General features: G+C 41.8%; 1 protein-coding gene across 4 annotated transcripts in view; it reads left to right on the top strand.

The window, feature by feature from the left end:
• The first annotated feature begins 8,960 nt into the window (after positions 1 to 8,960).
• The window catches only part of Ica1 (islet cell autoantigen 1), a 133,862-nt gene continuing 121,715 nt past the window's right edge, over positions 8,961 to 21,107 (top strand). For 2 of the 4 annotated variants that reach the window (XM_034519135.2, XM_034519137.2), the window contains exon 1: positions 9,288 to 9,425. The gene's annotated coding sequence lies outside the window, so the exon portion shown is untranslated. Of the gene's footprint in view, positions 9,117 to 9,287; positions 9,426 to 21,107 lie in introns of those variants that run through there. The other 2 variants (XM_076913697.1, XM_076913698.1) reach the window with 2 other exon arrangements.

A 21,107-nucleotide genomic window follows, 5' to 3' on the forward strand; every position in this document is an offset into this window, starting at 1 on the left:
AAGCTGCACACCTAGAGGGGGAAGATATACCCTACATTACTCTATTGTGTTTTTCTATGATATCCATAGCTACCTGTGACTCTTTCAAGTCATTTGTGGTTGTGATTCATCTTCTTCCTCCATCTTCTCTCCATCCCTGCTCTCCTCTCCCTGTCTCTCTCTCCCTCTCCCTCCCCTGCCTTCTGTCCACACTGTGGTGATCCGATAGGATGCATGGGATTATTTCAATCTACTTGTACCAGTTGAGGACAGTTTTGTGATCAATTATATGGTCAGTTTTGGAGAAAGTGCCATAAGGTGCTAAGAAGAAGGTATATTCTTTTGGTTTTGGAGGAAATGTTCTATAAATATTTGCTAAGTCCATTTGGTTTATAACTTCTCTTAGTTTCATTGTGTCTCTATTTAGTTTCTGTTTCCATGATCTGTTCATTGATGAGAGTGAGGTGTTGAAGTCTCCCACTATTATTGTGTGAGGTGCAATGTGTGCTTTGAGCTTTAGTAAAGTTTCTTTTATGAATGTGGGTGCCCTTGCATTTGGAGCATAGATGTTCAGAACTGAGATTTCATCTTGGTTGATTTTTCATTTGATGAGTATGAAGTGTACATCCTTATCTTTCTTGATAACTTATGGTTGAAAGTTAATTTTATTCGATATTAGAATGGCTCCTCCAGCTTGTTTCTTGGGACCATTTGCTTGGAAAATTGTTTTCCAGCCTTTTATTCTGAGGTAGTGTCCATCTTTGTCACTGAGGTGCATTTTCTGTATTCAGCAAAATGTTGGGTCCTGTTTACATATCCAGTCCAATAGTCTATGTCTTTTTATTGGGGAATTGAGTCTATTGATGTTAAGAGATATTAAGGAAAAGTGATTGTTGCTTCCTGTTATTTTTGTTATTAGAAGTGGAGTTATGTTTATGTGGCTATCTTCTTTTGGGTTTGTTGGAAGATTACTTTTTTGCTTTCTCTAGGGGGTAGCTTCCCTCCTTGTGTTGGAGTTTTCTATCTGTTATCTTTCATAGGGCTGGATTTGTGGAAGGATAATGTGTTAATTTGGTTTTGTCGTGGAATATCTTGGTTTCTTCATCTATGGTAATTAAAGGTTTTGCTGGGTATAGTAGCCTGGGCTGCCATTTGTGTTCTATTAGGGTCTGTATGACATCTGCTCAGGATCTTCTGGCTTTCATAGTCTCTGGTGAGAAGTCTGGTGTAATTCTGATAGGACTGCCTTTATATGTTACTTGACCTTTTTCCGTTACAGCTTTTTATATTCTTTCTTTGTATTGTGCATTTGGTGTTTTGACTACTGTGGGACGGGAGGAATTTCTTTTCCAGTCCAGTCTATTTGGAGCTCTGTAGGCTTTTTGTAAGTTCATGGGCATCTCTTTCTTTAGGTTAGGGAAGTTTTCTATAATTTTATTGAAGTATAATATTTACTGGCCCTTTTAGTTGAGAATCTTCACTTTCATCTATATCTATTATTCTTGGGTTTGGTCCTCTCATTGTGTCCTCGATTTCTTGGATGTTTTGGGTTATGAGCTTTGTGCATGTTGTATTTTCTTTGACTCTTGTGTCAATGTTTTCTATCGTATCTTCTGCACCTAAGATTCTCTCTTCTATCTTTTGTATTCTGTTGGTGATGTTTGCATCTATGACTCCAGATCTCTTTCCTAGGTTTTCTATTTCCAGAGTTGTCTCCCTTTGTGATTTCTTTATTGATTCTATTACCATTTTTATGTCCTAGATGGTTTTGTTCAATTCCTTCATCTGTTTGGTTGTGTTTTCCTGCAATTCTTTAAGGGATTTTTGTGTTTCCTCTTTAAGGGCTTCTACCTATTTACCTGTGTTCCCCTGAATTTCTTTAAGGAAGTTATTTATGTCCTTCTTAAAGTCCTCTATCATCATCATGAGATTTGACTTTAAATCAGATTCTTGCTTTTCTGGTGTGTTGGGGTATCCAGGGCTCACTATGGTGGGAGAACTGCGTTCTGATGATGCCGAGTAGCTTTGGTTTCTGTTGCTTATGTTCTTGCCCTTGCCTCTCGCCATCAGGATATCTCTGGTGTTAGCTGGTCTTGCTGTCTCTGACTGTGAATTGTCTTTCCCATAAGCTTGTGTGCTAGTACTCCTGGGAGACCAGCTCTCTTCAGGCAGTATTTGAGTATGGAGCTCTGTGGCACAGGATTAGCTCCGGGCTTAGACTGCATGGACTGCATGGGATTATCTCAATCTTCTTGTATCTGTTGAGGCTTGTTTTATGTCTAATTCTATGGTCAATTTTGGAGAAGATTCCTTGAGGTGCTGAGAAAGTATATTCTTGTTTGAGGATGAAACATTCTGTAGATATTTGTTAAATCCATTTGATTCATAACTTCTGTTAGTTTCACTGTGTCTCTGTTTAGTTTCTGTTTCAATGACATGTTCACTGGTAAGAGTGGAATATTGAAGTCTCCCACTGTTATTGTGTGTTATTGTGTGAGGTTAAATATATGTTTTGAACTTTGATAAAGTTTCTTTTATGAATGTGGGTGCCCTTGTATTTGGGGCATAGATGTTCAGGATTGAGACTTTCTCTTGGTGGATTTTTCCTTTGATAAGTGTGAAGTGTCCCTCCCTTTCTTGCTTGATAACTTTTCCTTGAAAGTTTATTTTGTTGGATATTAGAATGGCTACTCCAGCTTGTTTCTTGGGACCATTTGCTCAGAAAACTTTTTCCAGCCTTTCACTCTGAGGTAGTGTCTGTCTTTGTCTCTGAGGTGTGTTTCTTGTAAGCAGCAAAGTGCTGGATTCTGTATAAGTATCCAGTCTGTTAGCCTATGTCTTTTTATTGGGGAATTGAGTTCATTAATGTTGAGAGATATTAAAGACAGATGATTGGTAGTTCCTCTTATTTTTGTTGCTGGACGTGGTATTATGTGTGGCATACCTGTGCTTCTAGGTGTGCCAGCACTCCTGGGAGACCAGCTCTCTCCTGGCAATATTTGGGTATGGAGCACTAGAGCACAAGATCAGCTCTGGGCTCAGACTGCATGGGATTATCTCAGTCTTCTTGTATCTGTTGAGGCTTGTTTTTATGTCTGATATGGTCAATTTTGGAGACGATCCCATGAGGTGCTGAGAAAGTATATTCTTGTTTGGGGGTGAAATGTTCTATAGATATCTGTTAAATCCATTTGGTTTGAGTTCATACTCAAACTCTTTTGAGTTTGTTGTGAACTATTTAGTCTCTTGTGTTTTCTTGGGTGTAGTTACCTCCTTGTGTTGGAGATTACATTCCAGCATCCTCTGTGGGGCTGGATTAGTAAAATGATATGGTATAAATTTGATTTTGTCATAGAATATATTGTTTTCTCTCTATCTATGATGATTGAGAGTTTTGCTGAGTATAGTATCCTGGGCTGGCATTTGTGTTTTCTTAGGATCTAAATGACATCTGTTCAGGATCTTCTGGCTTTTCGAGTCTCTGTTGAGAAATCTGGTGCAATACTGATAGGTCTGCCTTTATATGTTACTTGGCCTTTTCCCCTTACAGCTTTTAATACTTTCTTTGTTTTATGCATTTAGTGTTTTGATTATTATGTGATAAGGGGATTTTCTTTTCCGGTTCAATCTATTTGGCGTTCTCTAGGCTTCTTGTACATTTATGGTCACCTCTTTCTTTAGGTTAGGGAAGTTTTCTTTTATGATTTTGTTGAAGATGTTTTCTGGCCCTTTGAGCTGGGATTCTTCATTCTCTTCTATTCCTAGGCTTCATCTTTTCATTGTGTCCTGAATTTTCTGGATATGTTGGTTTGGGAGCTTTTTCAATTTTGTATTTTCTTTGACTGACATGTTAATATTTTCTATGGTGTCTTCTATGCCTGAGATTCTCTCTTCTATCTCTTGTATTCTGTTGGTGATACTTGCATCTGTAGCTTCTGAACTCTTTTCTAAGTTGTCCATCTCTAGGGTCATTTCCCTCTGTGTTGTTTCTTTATTATTTCTATTTCCATTCTTAGTTTTTGGACCATTTTGTTCTATTCTTTCACCTGCTTGACTGTATTTTCCTGTATTTCTTTGAGCAATTTATTTGTTTCTTCTTTAAGGGCTTCTACATGTTTGCCTGTGTTTTCTTGTATTTCATTAAGGGAGTTCTTTATATCTTCCTTAAAAGTCTCTGTCATCTTCATGAGATGGGATTTTAGGTTATTATCTTGCTTTTCATGCATGTTAGTATAGCCAGGGCTTGCTGCGGTGGGAGAACTGAGTTCTGCTGGTGCCAAATTGCCTTGGATTCTGTCTCTTATGATCTTGTCCTTGCCTCTGGCCATTTGTTTCTCTCTGGTGTCTCTGGCTAAAACTGGGCTTATTGGAAGCAGGTAGAGCTCTGTAACCTGAGTTAGAGCTGGTCTCCTTGGAGGCAGGCAGTGTTGTCTTTGGTTAGTGTGGGCCTCTTGTGTCTCTAGTTAGAAAAGGGCTCCTGTGTCCCTGGTTACTGCAGACCTCCTGGGATGCTAGCAGGCTGTAGAGTTTAGACAGGTATCAGGCTTCTGCTCTGACCCTGGGTGGGTAAGTGGGAAGGAAGGGAGGTAGAGCTCAGGAGGAGTGGAGTGTGAGAGGTTGGTCCTGCATCTGCTGGGCTGTGTGGGTATCCCAGGTGGTGTGGGTATTTAGGTGAAATTCTCTCTTGTGTCCTTGGTCACTGAGGACCTCCTGGGAAGCATGCTGGCTGCAGCGTTTGGGTAAGTATCAGTCAGACCACTAATCTGGCTCAGGTGGAGAAGTGGTTGGAAGCCCAATGCAATTCTTATAAAAGGATTTGGGTATTGCTTACAGTTTCAGATATAAAGCCCAAAGTCCACCATCAGTGACACATTTCCTCCAGCCAGGCCAAATGTACTCCAACAAGACTACACCTCATAATCCTCTAAATATTCCATCAACTGGAGACTAAGCATGCAAACATACAAGCCTATGGGTTTAGACAGAATCTCTTGTGCCCTATGTGGAAGCATCACTGTCAATAAAAAGTCTACGGCCAATGAGCTGAGGCAGGATTAGAAGGTGGGACATCCTAAGGAGAGAGAGATGATTCTGGGAAATAGTCACACACAGGGGATTTGCCCCCAAACTCTGAGAAGACAGTCACATAAAACTGAGAAGAGATAATCAGCCACCTGGAGGGACTTAGAATAAAATAAACAGGATAAGGAGTTATGAGCTAGCTATAAGCCAAAGCTTTTGGCCTAGAAATTTCTTCATAAATAATTCACTCTGAGTGGTTATTTCAGGAACTTGGGCACAGGTGGACACATATGGGTGACAGTCTCTTTCAAACATCACAGGACAGTTTGTTCACTTTCAGCAGAGGGGTGCATTATGAAGTGATGCTGTGTGTGTGACTATGATTCAGGTGTTTGTGTGTGTGAATAAAACTACAAAAACCATCTTTTTACTTTTTATACAGCCTTATTCAGATATAATTCAGAAATACCAATTTTTAACATAGTCACAAGTTTACAAATATATGAAATAATTGTCACTTGTCAATGTTAGAAAACTGTTACCAATTCAAAAAATGATAAAAAAAAAAAAAAAAAAAGCCATAACCTTTGGCTCTTCCTCCCTATCCATCCTAAATTATCACTAATAAACTTTTGTCTCTAAAAGTGTTTCCTTTTCTGGTCCTTAAAATGGATGGAATAATATCATCTGTGACCTATAATAACTGACTTCTTCCACTTTGAAAGCTCTCAAATTCTTCTAAGTTACATTGTGTACTTTGGTACTTTGTGGCCAAACAAATTTTTATTGTGTGTATATTATTCTTTTGTTTGCTGATAGACAGTTGAATTGCTTTTATCTTTTATTTTGAAGTTATAAACACATGTGTAAGCTTCTACACAGACATGTTTTCGTATGTCTATAGGACAGATCCAGTGATGGAACTGCTCTATATTTAATAGTTTGAGAAGTGCCAGACTATTTTATCAAATGGCTGCATTATTTTCCTTCCCACTGGCAGCTGGGGGCTGGGAGGGGGAGTTCTGACTTCTTCACATTCTCTGGATGGATTGGCCTTTGCATGATATCATCGTGCTAAGAATGGCAGACTAGAGAAGGATAACACTGATGCCTTAGTGAAGACTACTTCAAAGCTAGACTGTTGTGGTGATTAGTCTTTGTTGGCGATTTAACTGCACCCAGAATCTCCAGGAAGGCATGCCTCTGGGTGTACCCTGAATGTGGTGATGTAATCCATCCCATTAGCTGCAGTCCCAAAGGGGAAAAAACCAGAAGGAATACATGAGTTAAGCACCAGCATTCATCTCTCTGTGAGAGAATTTAAGGACACAGAAGATAGTCATAAGTTTTGTCAGATTATAGTATAAGTGGCCTCTATTTCCGTTCCCACTAGAGTCCTGTTCTATTTTAAAAGCTGACAATATGATAAGCCAACTCATATTGCTGCTACTATGCTCCATCATATAATAAGAAAAATAACTAATACAGGAAAGTGGTGCTAAGGGTTTGGGTCTTATGTCACTGACCTGACCATGTGGTTAGATGCCTTTGGAGCTGGTTTGCAGACAAATGTGAGTTTGGAGCTGCAGGCCAGAGAAGCCCAAGGTCTGTAAACAGAGGCTAAAGGCAATGGGAAATGCGGACAGCGGAAGCCCGGTACCAAGAACTTTCAAAAATGCAACAGGACTTTACCAGGAACTGAGATAGAGGCCACGAATTGCATAGCATGGCAAAGATTATAACTACCTTCTGCATCCTGAAATCTTGAGTGAGGCTGAAATCAAAAGTAATGGACTCAGATGTTTGGCAGAGGAAGTTTCAAGACAACATGGTATCCAGACTGTGTTTCGGATAGCGCTCACTATTCTTAGCTCTAAAGTGAGAGAGCAGAGAAATAAGAAATATTGGCTCTTTGGCCAGGAAAGGAGTGTAAGGGAATTTAAAGATGTCAACAAAGTGGGTTCAAGCAACTAAAGAGACTGGTGTCATTGAAGAGAAACTTCAGCCTCCTCGCTGGGAGAGTAGGGTAGAACCCAACCTACAGAAAGCTGTAACTTCTAAACTGCAAATTCATTTGAAAGGGGAGAGGTGAACTAAGAGTACCACTGAACAGGTTCTGTTAACAAAACACTAGAGAACTAGCCGCAGGCTCAGCCACCAGAGCACACAGAGACCTCTAACATCTTCGGAAAAGGGCAAAGTACAAGTTGTATGAATCCTGAGCTGTCAGTGGGTCTTAGGATTGCCAACCACATGGTGCTAGTTTTGCAAGTATAAATAACATGAGTTATGAAGTCATGGAAGCTTATATGAAGGTTCCAAGAAGTCTTTGAGACCAGGCAATATGGTGCAGCACTGGAGTCATTACAGGGGGCCTTTGAGAGACCACTGTGTGCATCTCTGAAAGCAAAGTCTAAGTTGCCATGGAGAACTCATGCTGGATGAGATGCCAGGATTTTGGGGGGTAGGGAGGTATCCACAAAGGAAAGTATAAAGAGCATGGGAGAAGCTACAAGAGCTCCTGGTAGCAGACTGGAAGCGGTGGGGCTTCCCAAGTGTGTTGAGTCCAGGGTGATGCCCCCACAAGCCCATGGAACTGCTCAGCATGTTGGTCTTGTTCCAATACCATCCTTACTATGTCTCCATCTGCTCCTTTCAGAATGGGAATGCTTCTTCTGTGCTCTGGTGTATTGGGAGTGCGTGGGTTGGTTGGTTTTTGTTTGTTTGTTTGTTTGGTTGGTTGGTTTTTTTTTTTTTGTTTTTCTTTTTTTTTGTTTGTTTTTTTTTTTGGTTTTTGGTTTTTGGTTTTTCGAGTTTTCGAGACAGGGTTTCTCTGTGTAGCCCTGGCTGTCCTGGAACTCACTCTGTAGACCAGGCTGGCCTCGAACTCAGAAATCTGCCTGCCTCTGCCTCCCAAGTGCTGGGATTAAAGGCGTGCACCATCACCGCCCGGCGCTTATTTTTTTAATCTTTCCGGAGCTCAGAGTTAAAACGTTTCCCCAAGTCTCAAAAGAAGACTTTGAAACAATGTTGGGATCCTTAAGACTTGGCAACTCTTAAAGATGACTAAATGTATTTTCCATTATGAGATTAACACGAACCTTCAAGGGCCAGGGGTGGAACGTTATTGTTAAAACTGATGTTTGGGCATCAAGTTGAGAGGAGTAGACCTGTGACCAGTAAGTCACCACTCTCTCCTGAGGTTAGGTGAGGTCTCTTGATTCAGACAACCCAAGGTTCAACCCTGGCTCTTCACCACTGAGCCATGCCAATGCTATCAGATCCACCAGTCTTCCGTCGGGAACTCTGAGTACTATCTTCACCCTTAAAATGGGATAATTTTACCCACTGTATCTGGCCACTGATTCAGCATGAAAGATTGATACAGTATCAATCCTTGATCAGGAAACAACACTGTGGATTTCTGGCTTGTTTGCATCATCACTCAGTAATTTTTTTCTTTCCACCTACTGAGCTGTTCCTAGCAGCGGTCATTCGACAAACTTATCTATAGATATCAAAGGAGGGATGAGCCTCGTGTCTCTATCAGTATAGACAGCATTAGGAAGCATTATTTGATATTCCTTTCCTGTGATATGCAAGATACTCCAGAAACTGGGGTTTGGTTTTTTTGTGTGTGTGTGACAAAGGATAAGAAGAGATGAAACGCGGTGTCTAAAAGAAGTATAAGTGATGGATATGGCGTATGGATATGAAAAACAGGTGTGTACATACATATCCAGCTGTTTTCTTAACACAGCCTTTAGTCTTTAAGCCCAAATTTGGATTCCAGATGCAAACCTCTGACTGCTTTGGCCCTGACCTCACGAAATCTCCTGTCCATTCAAGCCACCAAACTCTATAAAAGTAGCACGCACCCTTTACACCATATGAGGAAAGAACTCTGGGGTGTTCTTTGCGTCAGCCACCTGTAGACGGGTCATTGTGACGCGAACGCTATGGACACGTGGAACACCTGCCCGAGAGCAGGGGCGGGGTCATCTCTGGCAGCAGGTCCAAACGCTGGATACCCTAGAGATGAGGGTCACGGGAAGACCCCAGGGAGTAGAGAAAGGGACACTCACTCCTCTCATCCCTGATCCGCCCCAAACAAGGTGAGACCACCGCCCTCCCCCACTGGGATCCCTGGGTCCTTCAGAGAGCGGCTGCTCGTCGCTGTCCCCGCAGGCAGGGAGGCGGCGGGTTTTGGCGGAGGGGAGGGCACCCGCTCGGGGCCGTGGCGCTGCGCTGCGGCGCGCACAGGCTCCGCGCTGCCATTCCGGCTGGCGGCGGCCGCTGCAGGAAGGACCGTTTCCTGCGCTCCCCGCCCCTTCCCTCGCCAGTGCTGACGCTGACGTCGGCGCAGGGAGCTGGAGGGACGCTCGGATCTCCGCCGGGAGGCTCCTGGGGGCCGGGGCTCTGAGGTACCTGCCCTCCGGGGCCGGGGCGGGGGCGAGCCGGGCGGGCTGCAAGCTGCAGCGGGAGACGCCCGGCTGCCGGGGCGGTCGGGGGTGCCAAGCCAAGGCCGCCTCTATTGCCCTTTGCCGGCTGCGGGTTCCAGGCAGGTCACCTCATCCACAACACCCCCCCCCCCCATCCGGGTGCCGAGGAGCATCATCCCCCTTCCCTCCCGCAGATCCTCCCTCGGGCCTGGACGAGGGGAGGATGCGTGCGCCCTAGGAACGTGCGTCAGCCCCCAGGGAGCGGGAGGGAAACCGGAGAGCACCTGCGTCCACACCCAAGCCGCTTCCCGACCGGCGTCTGGCCTCCTTTTTTCCGACCTGGTGCTGGTCTACCCATTCACCCTCTCCCAGGTCCCCTGTGGATTGTAATTTGTGTCTAGAGCTGACTTGTTGACAAGTTCACCTGCAGCGGTATCTGACGTTTTACTTTTGCTGTTCTTCCTATGCTGTTCTTTGGCAGGGACGGCTAAGAGCCGATGGGTACCTTTTTTTTTTTTTTTTTTTTTTTTTGGTATGACTGGTGCCAGCAGGCCTGTGGTTGGCCCCCGCGGGCTAGGAAGAGTCACTGAGCATGCCACGTTCTTGCAAACCCTGGCACGCGGGGTTTCTTTGGGTGCTGCGCTGCTGACTCCGCCTTTCCTGCTCCAGGGTTGATGCAGCTCCTGTTTCCTCTGAAAGTAATATCCTGTTATGCCAGTCTTTCTCCCAAGGGGCTCCCGTTAACCTTCACACTATCTTTTGATCGGTAGAGTCCCCAAACCTCTCAACTTCTCTTTGGGGGCCATTAACGCACCATACCCATAATGTTGGCAAATGGCGTTTGGGGGGTTTCTTTGTGGGGAGGCATTAAGATTAGAAAGGAGACTATATTCTCCATTTTTAGATAGCATTGAATATAGCATAAGGAAGGGTTTATCCATCAACCTGAATAGGCGCTAACTAAACATTCCATGGACCTGGAAAAGACATCACCAGCTGGTTTGAAAATGGTTCTGAATGAAGTCACATGGGGTATTTGCTGACCATGATGGTCCTTTAAGCGATAACTTACTGCATGTGTGAGTGTTTATTTCGGCAGTCTCTCAAATTGGCCTCCATGGTCCTCTAGTTTAAATCTAACATCTTGACCGCTCAGAAGTTAAGGAATAAAATAAGACATGATTACCAAATTCACGCCCCAAAATGTTTCTCACCCTTTATTCAACACACACACACACACACACACACACACACACACACAAATATATACACATGTGTTTGTGCATGATGTGTGAACATACTTGCATGCCCCACATGTGAAGGACAGAGAGTAACTTTGTGGCCTTGGTGTTCTAGGTGTTCAATTCAGGTTGCCAGCCTTGTACCACAAGTGCCTTTGACCGCCCCAGCCATCTCACTGCCAAATCCAAATTGCTTCTGTTTTCCTTTTAGGTCTCGGCTTTTATTTGTATGTATTTGTTTATTTTTAGTAATCATTTTATTCCTTTACATTTCAGAAGATATTCCCCTTCCAGGTTACCCCTCCACAAACTCCCCATCCTCTCCCCGCCCACCTTTGCCTCTGTGAGGGTGCTCCTCCAACCACTCACCCACTCCTGCCTTACTGCTCTAGCATCCCCCTATGCTGGGGCATCAAGCCTCCCTCCTCTCCCATTGATGTCAGATAAGGCCATCCTCTGCTACATATGTATCTGGAGTCCTGACTGTCTCCATGTATACTCTTTGGTTGGTGGTTTAGTTCCTGTAAGCTCTGGGTGATCCATTAGCTGATACTGTTCTTCCTATGGGGTTGCAATCCCCTTCAGCTCCTTCAGTCCTTCCCCTAGCTCTTCCATTGGGGTCCCATGGTTGGCTGTGAATATTTGCATTTATATTGGTCAATTGCTGGTAGAACCTCTCAGGGAACAGCCATAGAGGTTCTATCAGCTTTTATTTATAAAACATCTTTGTAGAGATTACTATAGGGTCAAAGCAAGTCTGTGATCTCTAGTCTCTCAAACATGTTTGGTGTTAGCCCATTCATGTGTTTAGATTGCAGGAGCTGTTATTTTATAATATCATTTCTTATTACTTAGGAAAATGGTTCAATGTTATTAAAAATGAATCTTAAGAAAACATAGCAGTTAAACTACAGAGTTCTGCTACATGTAAGAAGTGGAAGAACCTGAGATTAGATCACTGACCCTTGATCCTCCGCTGAAAGCTAACCACACTGGCTGGGAATTGCCTATGATTTTATAACCTTTCCACCATCTGGTAGACCCAAGTGTCAGTCCAACTGCTGTGGTGCCTAGCATCTTTATTTCTGTGTCTAAACTTATGAAAAGTACATTAAATCTTTTCCCCAGTAGAAAATCTTCAATGTAACCATTTTCAGTGTATCAGATGATACAAGTACATTGTTTTCTTCAGGTAGGAACAGCTTTATCAGTGGAAGGGTATGTGTGACAACTGTTACAAGATCTAGTAGAGTAAACTCACGTTGAATATGAACTCTGTGTTACAGAAACCCACAGGAGAGGGTGGGGAAGCTGATAGATCATCCGAACCAGGGAACATGTCCCCACTGTACTGAGTGACACTGGCAGCCGGAAGCCTAAAAATATGCAGAAACAATAGGGCTGGACAGTGCTCACTGATGTCTCATGATTATCAGGTACAGAGATGTGCAATCAAAGGAAGAAGATAGATTACAGTTTATGAGCCTAATTACCCTGCATGCTCATCTAGAATCTGCCTAATATGACCTCACACCCCACAGCTGATAGAGGCAAAACCTTTTATTTCTAACTTTTCTTGGTTCTTGGACCATTGTGTTTCATTCCATAACCACATCTAGAACTGAGGAAGAGTCCAGAGAACTCACGGGCTTTGAATGTCAGTTCCAGCAGGGTTGGGGCCTGTGAAGAAATCTCTCCCAAAGGCTCACATGCTAAAGACTTGGTCACCAATATAGTGTTCAAAGATGGGGTTTAGGGAACAGATTGGATCATGAGAGCTCTAACCTTATCCATGGATTAGTTGACCAATGGACCCATAATCTGAAGGCAGTAGTGGAAGGATCTGAGTGGAAGAGGTGATCCAGTGGGGGCATACCTTTCAAGATTGCACACGTATCAGGTCCTGCCTCTTTTCTGGTCCCTCACTCTGTCTGCTTCCTGGATACCATGAGGTGAGAAGCCCTGCTCTGCCATGCTCTTTATCCTCTAAGTTGACTTTCTCTAATGAGATATTTGTATTAATTCTTTGAGAAATCAAAATTCATATGATGTATTTTGATCATACTTACTCCCTGTCTAACTCCTATCTCAACTCCTCCCACGTCCTGGCATACTCTAATTTTCTTTTAAGTTATGATGGTATATACACACACATATAATATATGTATAAATATTATATATCTATATATTATATCTATCTATATATCTATATTATATAAATATAATATACATCTAATCTATGTAATCTATATTATATATAGATATATCTAATATATATTATATATATATTAATCTGAAACCATTTAGACTTGCTTGTATGTATTTAGAGATGACCACGTGATACTGGATAACCAACCAGGGGACTGAGAAAAACTAAGTCAGTCTCTCTCTCTCTCTCTCTCTCTCTCTCTCTCTCTCTCTCTCTCTCTCTCTTTCTCATTAATTCCCTGTAACTCTTCATCTAAAGGTAGGGCCATGTGAGATATCCCCTATCCACACTGGCTTGTCACCTGATGTTGTCATTGTTTGGGTCTTGTTTAGGCTTCCACCATATTGTTGAGATTTCATGAATGTGGCTTCCCTGTAATAAATCATAAAAGACATAATTTTGTAGGAGACATCCTGGTCCTCTGGCTTGTAAAACCTTTCCACCCCATCCCCCATGGTGTTTCCTGAACCTCAGGTGTAGGGTGTTGTGTTACAGATTTGTCATTTGGGGCTGAACATCCCAGAGCAAGTTGTTCTCAGCATTTTGGTCAGCTTTAGGTTTCTGTAATGGTCTCCATCTGTGGCAAAAGAAGCTTTCTTGATTAGATTTGAGAGCTACACTTGTCTGTAGGAATAAGGATAAGTATTTAGCATGCAGTTAGGAATTATACTGGCTTAGAAAAGTGCTGGTTGTGGGCTCTTCTCTAGGTTTCATGACCACGAAGTGGGAGGGAATCTTTTCCAGCTATTCATTTAATAGAGGATTAATATCCAGAATATATAAAGAATTCAAAATAGTCAAAAGAAGCAATTCATATATAATATAATATATAGAGTTCTCAAAAGAAGAACTAAAAAAAAAAAAAAAAAAGAAAGCCTGAGAAAGATCTCAAAAGAATGTACATTCTTGGGGACACACATCTTAAAACTACTTTGATATTCTGTCTTACCTCCATTAGAATGGCTAAGATCAGGAACACCATTGACAGTAAATGCCGACTAGGATGTGGGGAAAAGAAGACCCTCATTCACTGTTGGTGGATCGTAAACTGGTGCAGGCACTTAGAAAATCAGTGAGAAGAATTCTCAGAAGTCTAAAAATAAATGTACTGTATGGCCCAGATTTACTATTCCTTGGCACATGCCCAGAGAACTGGGCATCCTACTGAAGAGACATGTGCTCAGATATGCCCACAGCTGCTCTAGTCACAGCAGCTAGAAAATGGAACCAACCTACATTTCCTTCAGCTGATGAATAGATCATGAAAACGTGGTCCATGTACACCGTTGGATTTTATTGAGCTGTACAGGAAAATGAAATCATGAAGGTTTTAGGTAAGCGGATGGCAGTAGAAAATGGTATACTGAATGAGGTAACTCAGACCAGAAAGAGAAGTGCTGCCTGTTCTCATGTTTGCGGCCCCTGGCTCTGAATCTCTTGTGAGTACCTAACTTGGAGTAGCCATGGAAACTTGGAAAGGAAGATAATGTGTGAGCCGGGAAGATTAAATGTGCTTATCAGTGTAAACTCACAATCAGTCTCAGTTATGTGCGTAGTTGTGAAAGCGTTGGAGGTATCAGTGGGGAATAGAAGTTGGGTATTTAAAAGGCGCTAGAAATAAAGGGCCTTGCAGGTGTCGATTTTAGGATGTAATTAGCCAAAATACATGAAATTACCAACAGAGGGATTGAAAGTAAAAACCTCAACAACTAAATGCAGTAGAGTGCTGTGGAGTGGAAACCAAAGAATAACTGACCATACAAATAATACTAACTGTTATGACCGTGTCTATTGAAGAGCAGAAAGGTCCAAGAGTTCTGGAAGGTGAGCATAGCAGGAGAAGCCATCCAGCAGCATGCACATTAAACATTCATATCACTGCTTACTCTCTTCACTGTTGCTGCCTTTCACTTCTCTGTTCCCAGATTAGAACATGCTTAATAGTGCTTGAAACGTAATAGTGTTCGGACTCGATGTGAGAAGAAATCTAGCCGTCTATGTGGATGTTTTCGGGGTGGGCATCCTTAGCCAGAGAGCAGTCTGCCAGTCCTGAGAAGCGGTGCCCGTTTTCCCTTATTGGTAGAAGTCCTAATAGTGAGTGAGTGAGTTCGGCATCATTTGAAAGTATTGTTTGTATTGTTGCACTGTAGTGGCCGCAGACCAACAGCACCTGAACCAGTGGTTATCTCAGACTGTGTTTTAGCCTCGTGAGCCAACCTCATTTCAACCTAGCCTAATGTGGAGTCATTAAAAACAGGAAATCAGAAGTCCAAACCTGGCTTGAGCTTACCAGTTATTGGCCAAAGAGGAAATTACTTTCTAATTATTTGTAAAATTTGTTTGATTTCTTTGCTTGCAAAATGGGAATGGAATGGCCTCTCCTTGATCATATCCTGAAGATGAAACCATTGTATTAGATGCTCCTCACGCATAACACGCTCAGTTAGTGACTGCCTACAACATAAACCTTTTGTCCAGTGCTTCCTGGTGCTGTGCTTGGTGATAGAGAAACAAAGGTGAAGTTGAAGGTTCCGGCTCTCAAGGGACCAGCAGGAGACACAAATGGAACCAGCTCATGCAGAAGAACAATGAAGTACAGGGGTATTCCTACCATGAGTCAGTTAAATGGAAGTACAAGGATGGGGAGATCCCTAAGGAAATGGAGTGGAAGGCATGTGTTGGGTTGAGGGAAATTCTTTGAGGAGGTGGCATTTGAGGAGATTCTAGGACTGTAAGTTGTAAGTTAGTCAGCTGTCCTAAAGGTAGGATTTTGCAGCTCTCAGGGTATATTCCAGGAAGCTCTGGCTGTCCTAAATGGCCAGGAGCAGCAAGTCTTAGTGACGTGCAGCACAAGCTGAGGAAAAGGAGTCTTGTGGTTTTGCCAAGAGGTTCAGAGTTTCACTAGTGTCAAGAGACAGTGATGAATGCGTTTTGAGTTGAAGAACAAGCAGCAGATCGAATGTGCATCTTACAGAAATCATGCAGAAAATAGTGTAAGAGAATGGAGCGGGCAGACACGGATGAATAGTGCTGCCTCCCAGGTTCTAGACTGAGGCCTGTCTGTGTGGAGAGAAAGGGAAAAGACATGCCACATGCCGGAGGAGAAGAAATGGACACAACATGGAGGCTAAAACGAGAGAGATGGCGGCTTCTCAAGTTAGGCCACCTGGTGGAGGTAGTGCTGGTGGCCAGTTTAGAGACTGGGTGGAGATGGAAAGAGGGAAGATTGGGTTTTAGATTTACTGAGTTAGAACAGCTTATGGGACTTCTGTATGAAGTCTCAGAGAGGAAGGATGCAGCTCAGTAGTAAAGCTCACTTTAAGGGAGGTAGAAGCGGGGAGACAGAGATGGAGATGATGATGTGGCCCTCATATGCTGGAGAAATGCTTAATTGTGAAAGTCATTGGCATATAGCTGGTGATAAAAAGCGGAAATATAGGAAATCATCTCAATAGAACAAGGAAAGAATGTTGTAAGACAGCTAAGGCGGGGCTTTGCGTAGACATAGTGATATTTGAGATGTGGGCACAGAGGAAGATGGCTACCAGGATGGTTTAGCAAGGGGCGGGGGGTTGTTTTCTTGAGGAGTCCTTCAGTGGTTCTCCAAGAAATGGATAGAAGGAAGGGAATGATATTGTGGTTGGAGGGAATTGAATATGAACAGAGAGCTGAAAGCAAGGCATTGTGAACTAATTTGAAATGGAAAGAACACTAGGTGGCCAAAGTCAGAGAGGCTGGGGCTCACTGTGCCTCTTAGTGAGCAGATAGAGAAGCACAGTCATTAAGACCACATGGTGCTGCATGGTTTTATAGAAGTGAGCAGTACACACAGAGAGCAGACACTGTAACAGAAGCTATCCAGTGCAAGTTCCCTGTGTACAGGAGCGGAGACCACCTCTCATTCCCCTGGGGAGCTTTTTTCCACTTGCTGTTCCCTGAGGCCAGGAGTCTTCTCATCCAGTGCTCTCTCTCGGCCTTGCCCTGAGCAGCATCACAGTAAAACATATGTGTTGGTGCCAGACTATCCCTCCTTCCTGTTTCCTGCTTCTCTCCTCTGTCCTGCTGACCTGAAGGCTTCATGCAACTTCCTTGTTATTATAACTGGGCTAGCCCTACCAAGTATACACACACTGACCTGTCCTTCCAGATTCCTGTTCAAGCAGCCAGCATGAGCCTTGGGCTTCCATATTACTTAATCTCAGGAGTGTATTCACTGAGAAAGTAGAAAGAAACAGGGATAGATATCAAGCATTGGTTCTCAAATAGCATTAACCAGATGGCCCAGTTAATAGGGATACCCCCAAATACTGTTTTCTCTTTCTCTGTTGCTGACTCTCAAGATTTTCATTCCTTGCTCATAAGCCACCCTAACCTCAAACAAGGTTTTGTTGCCACAATTTAACCAAGGAAAGTCCTGGAATATGTGCTGTTTCCAGAGAGAGGAGCTGTGGTGGCTTGTTTACAGGGCCCTCTGCACAGCATTGACATCTTATAAACCGCATCCTGGTGTGTGTTTACTTCAGCTGTCTATGTCTAATGAAAGACGCTTACTCTGTGCCTTGGGAAATTTCCTTCAGCCATGAGCCTCAGTTCCCTTATCTGTGGAAACAGGAGGCTAGGCTAAATGATCTATCCAGCCTCTGTAGTTCTCAGCTTCAAGAGCCTACAGTCAGAGACATCCTAACCACTTTCAAAGGCTTTTATATCATTGTGGTCCCTGTAGCCACAGTCTTGTTCTTTCTACTATGTTAACCACTCCGTTTTCCTCATGGAATATATCTCTGTGTATTTTCATCTGTAAACCTGTATCTATTTTATATTCGTATTTGTAGGTATGTAAAGAGAGAGAATCAGGTATAGAAAGGTATGCCTCTTATACTTTTTAAAAACACAGATTGAACCTTAGAGCCTCTCATATGCTGGGCAAGCACTTTACCGTGACACTACATCTCCCAGCCCACTTTTGTGGTTTTTAATTTGGAGATAGAGTCTCACACAGTAGCACAGACTGATCTTGAACTACCTATCTTCCTGCCTTGGCCTCCCAAATATCTTTTCACTTTTGATGGTCTTTTAGTAGCCCTGTCTGCTCTATAACTTGTACAGATCTTATGTGAACCAGAAAGTTTGATTGATTGATTGATTGATTGATTGATTGACAGACAGATAGACAGCAGACAGACTGGGCCTTTCAGGAGAAGTTAGGAAAATGGGGTGGATGATAATTTTGTAGGTTAAGTCATTTAAGATTGGCATATATGAGTATATATTTTTAAATGTTATCTGTGATCAACTAAAATCTCCAATTTTAGGAAGAAAATGGATTAAAGGAAGGTATCATGTATTTAACATGGAATATTAGTGGCCTAATCTCTTTGCTGATTTGCCTAATGCCTTAGACCAAGGCTGTCCAATAGAAATACTATGGTAGACATACAGATAGGATTTGAAGCAGTCTAGTTGTTATAAAGTATTCTTAATTTAAAACACTAAAAAAGCAGATGAAATGAGCTTTTATTTTATATTACTCAATACATAAAAATATTTCAGCATGATATATAAAAATATATAACACATACATAGACTACAATTAAATATAAATTATCCATATATTTAAATATGTATGGTATATTCCATTTAATATTTGTTTTATTTATTGTATAAAGGCAATGGCAGTATAAAATACAATTTTATAAAATTTAAATACATATAGATATGTAAGTGAACTACAAATGATTTGTATAAACATAAAAAGAGATTCATTAAGGAGATACTTTGCAGTGTTTGGCTCTTTTTGTTTTGTTTTGTTTTCTTAAGTCTTTGAAACAACCTGTGAGTTTTACACAGACTGCACATCTGAATTCTGACTAGCTGTATTTTCAATGTTTATTTGCCAGTGGCTGCAACATTGAACAGTCTTACATGATAAAATTAGCTTATCATAGATTATTTTTTCATTAAAAAATTTAGACTTGGTTTTCATGTTTTACAGTAACATGCAAGAGCCTTCCAAATTTTATATTTGACTCTCAATTGAAATGCAACCTAAGAATATCATCTGGCTCAGGCATTTAGCGATTCCTCTTGCTGACATTTGAAAGGTGTGTTTCTGTACAGAAGTTTATTTGGACATGTGTGTTTCTTGCTAGAGTGTTCTTTATTTGTCACCTTGACATTTCACCTTCTCAGGTTACTGTTTTGGACAAAACACCACCATAAGTACAGATTAAAATCTGTATGTCATGCTTGAATTAGCATTTGAAAGTCATATAAACTGATAAAGTCAAAGGCAGATATAATTTATACTGCAAATCCTCTCCCTCTCTGCTTCAGCAATTACATTTTTATCAGCAAAGGCCAACTCCTTGCTCTTTCCCTGTTTCTAGTGTCACAGTTGACTGATATGCCATCTTACATGGTTCACACTTACAGATTTCCTTCATGGTTATTGTCTGCAAATGTCAGCCCCCTGATATGGCTGCTATGCTTTCTGTAATAAAGAATTTACTTAGGGCCAGCCATTGAAAGCAGGGCTGCAGCAGGGAAGAGGAGTGAGGCCTGTAGAGAGCAACTTGAATTTTCTGGTTTATTTTTACCATTTTCCAGTGTTCCTTCTTGTAAATCTGACCTTGAACATCAACTTAGATGAGTTACCTCATCTCAAAACAGAAGATGTGCTGTTTCCTATCTCTAGACTTCTGTGAAAGAGGGAATCCTTGTGTCAGGTTGCCTGGTTACTTTTTACCCATGGTGGGTAAAGCCACATAGGTAAAGAGATTTGGAGAGGCACACATTTTTGGTGTCGTCATGGATGTTCCAGCTTTTACTGATAGCATTTTAGGAAGCATTAAAATATATTTTTGGGGGGGAGGGTGGTTTTAATGTTTTGTGGAATCATTAATGTTAATTATGCCCTGTATACTAATGCTTGAGTTAATTTAATATGTGAAGAAAAGGATTATTTTTAAATATACTAAGACCCTCATTAACATGAAATACAACTTTAGGAGTGACTTGCATCTGTAAAGGTTAATAGAAACTCAGCCATCTCTTAGCTGCTTCGAATAAGGTCAGAAGTCTGTTTTCCTCATGGAAGATTTTCTGACTCACAAAATTAAGGCATGATCCTGCCTCACATTTACTTGTGAATTTATGAAATGTCAAAACAACATTTCAGGGAACATAAACCCAGAAATAGAAGCTACTGAAGTGTTCAAGTAGTTGTAACCTTATGGAAATCTGAAGGGTAGCCCTGTGATTTGAGGGGAGAGAAAAACACTCACTAAATCTAGTCAAAACCGTCATTGTTAGTTTAGCCTGTGCAAAGATGGCAGGTTAATTCAGCTTCCCATCCTCCATAGCTCACTCCCCCTCCCAATCATGTGAAGACACCATCTGATGAGCCAAGATTTTAAAAACAGAAATGCAATTAATTATGCTTGAAGAAACTGTTACATATTTTTCACCGTTCTTAATATCTAGTTTAATATTTATACTTCAAACACACTTCTAGCTACAAGAATTTATAAAATTCATTATTGACATACAGGCTAATGACAAGAGATACATGTGTAGGATAAACGAATTGAAAACATACTCTACCAAAGGAATTGCAGACACTCAGTTCTATTTTACTTTGATACCTAGACCGCCTGATATTTTTCTAATGCTTACAAGCCCAGGGACCAGCATTGCATACCCAGGCTGGTTAATTTTCTCTGGCTTTAGTTTTTTTCTGGTTCATGTGTCCTCAGTTCAAAAAGGGGGGAAGAGCCTTCATTCCATAATGTCTGTATTATGACTGACATTCATTCAAAGTTACACACCAGAGAAGTAGACTCAAAGTAGGCTTAACTCAGATCATTTGAAAGCAACTAGTGGTTCTAACTAACTCAAGAAGTTAGGTACGGTTGAGTTTTATAAAGTGATTGCTGAACATGTAGTAAGTTTGGGCTTAGGAAAGAAACAAAATTTTAAAACGGCACAGCTGCTTATGGCTGGTTACATACACCACTATATAATTCTATTGCAGAAAATTTTGTTTATGTCTTTCCCTTCATACACATGCACTATTTGCCAGACCATAACCACTAATTCTTCGGGTCTTGGCTAAGTAGCCATATAGCTCACTAGCTCAGCTCCTCTCTTCCATGTCTCTTGGGCAGTGAGGCAAACATACTGCAACCCTGTAAAGGTGCATCTCAGAAAATCCAA

Source organism: Arvicanthis niloticus, chromosome 15 (assembly GCF_011762505.2).
Source record: "Arvicanthis niloticus isolate mArvNil1 chromosome 15, mArvNil1.pat.X, whole genome shotgun sequence".
In the NCBI taxonomy this organism is placed as follows: Eukaryota; Metazoa; Chordata; class Mammalia; order Rodentia; family Muridae; genus Arvicanthis; species Arvicanthis niloticus.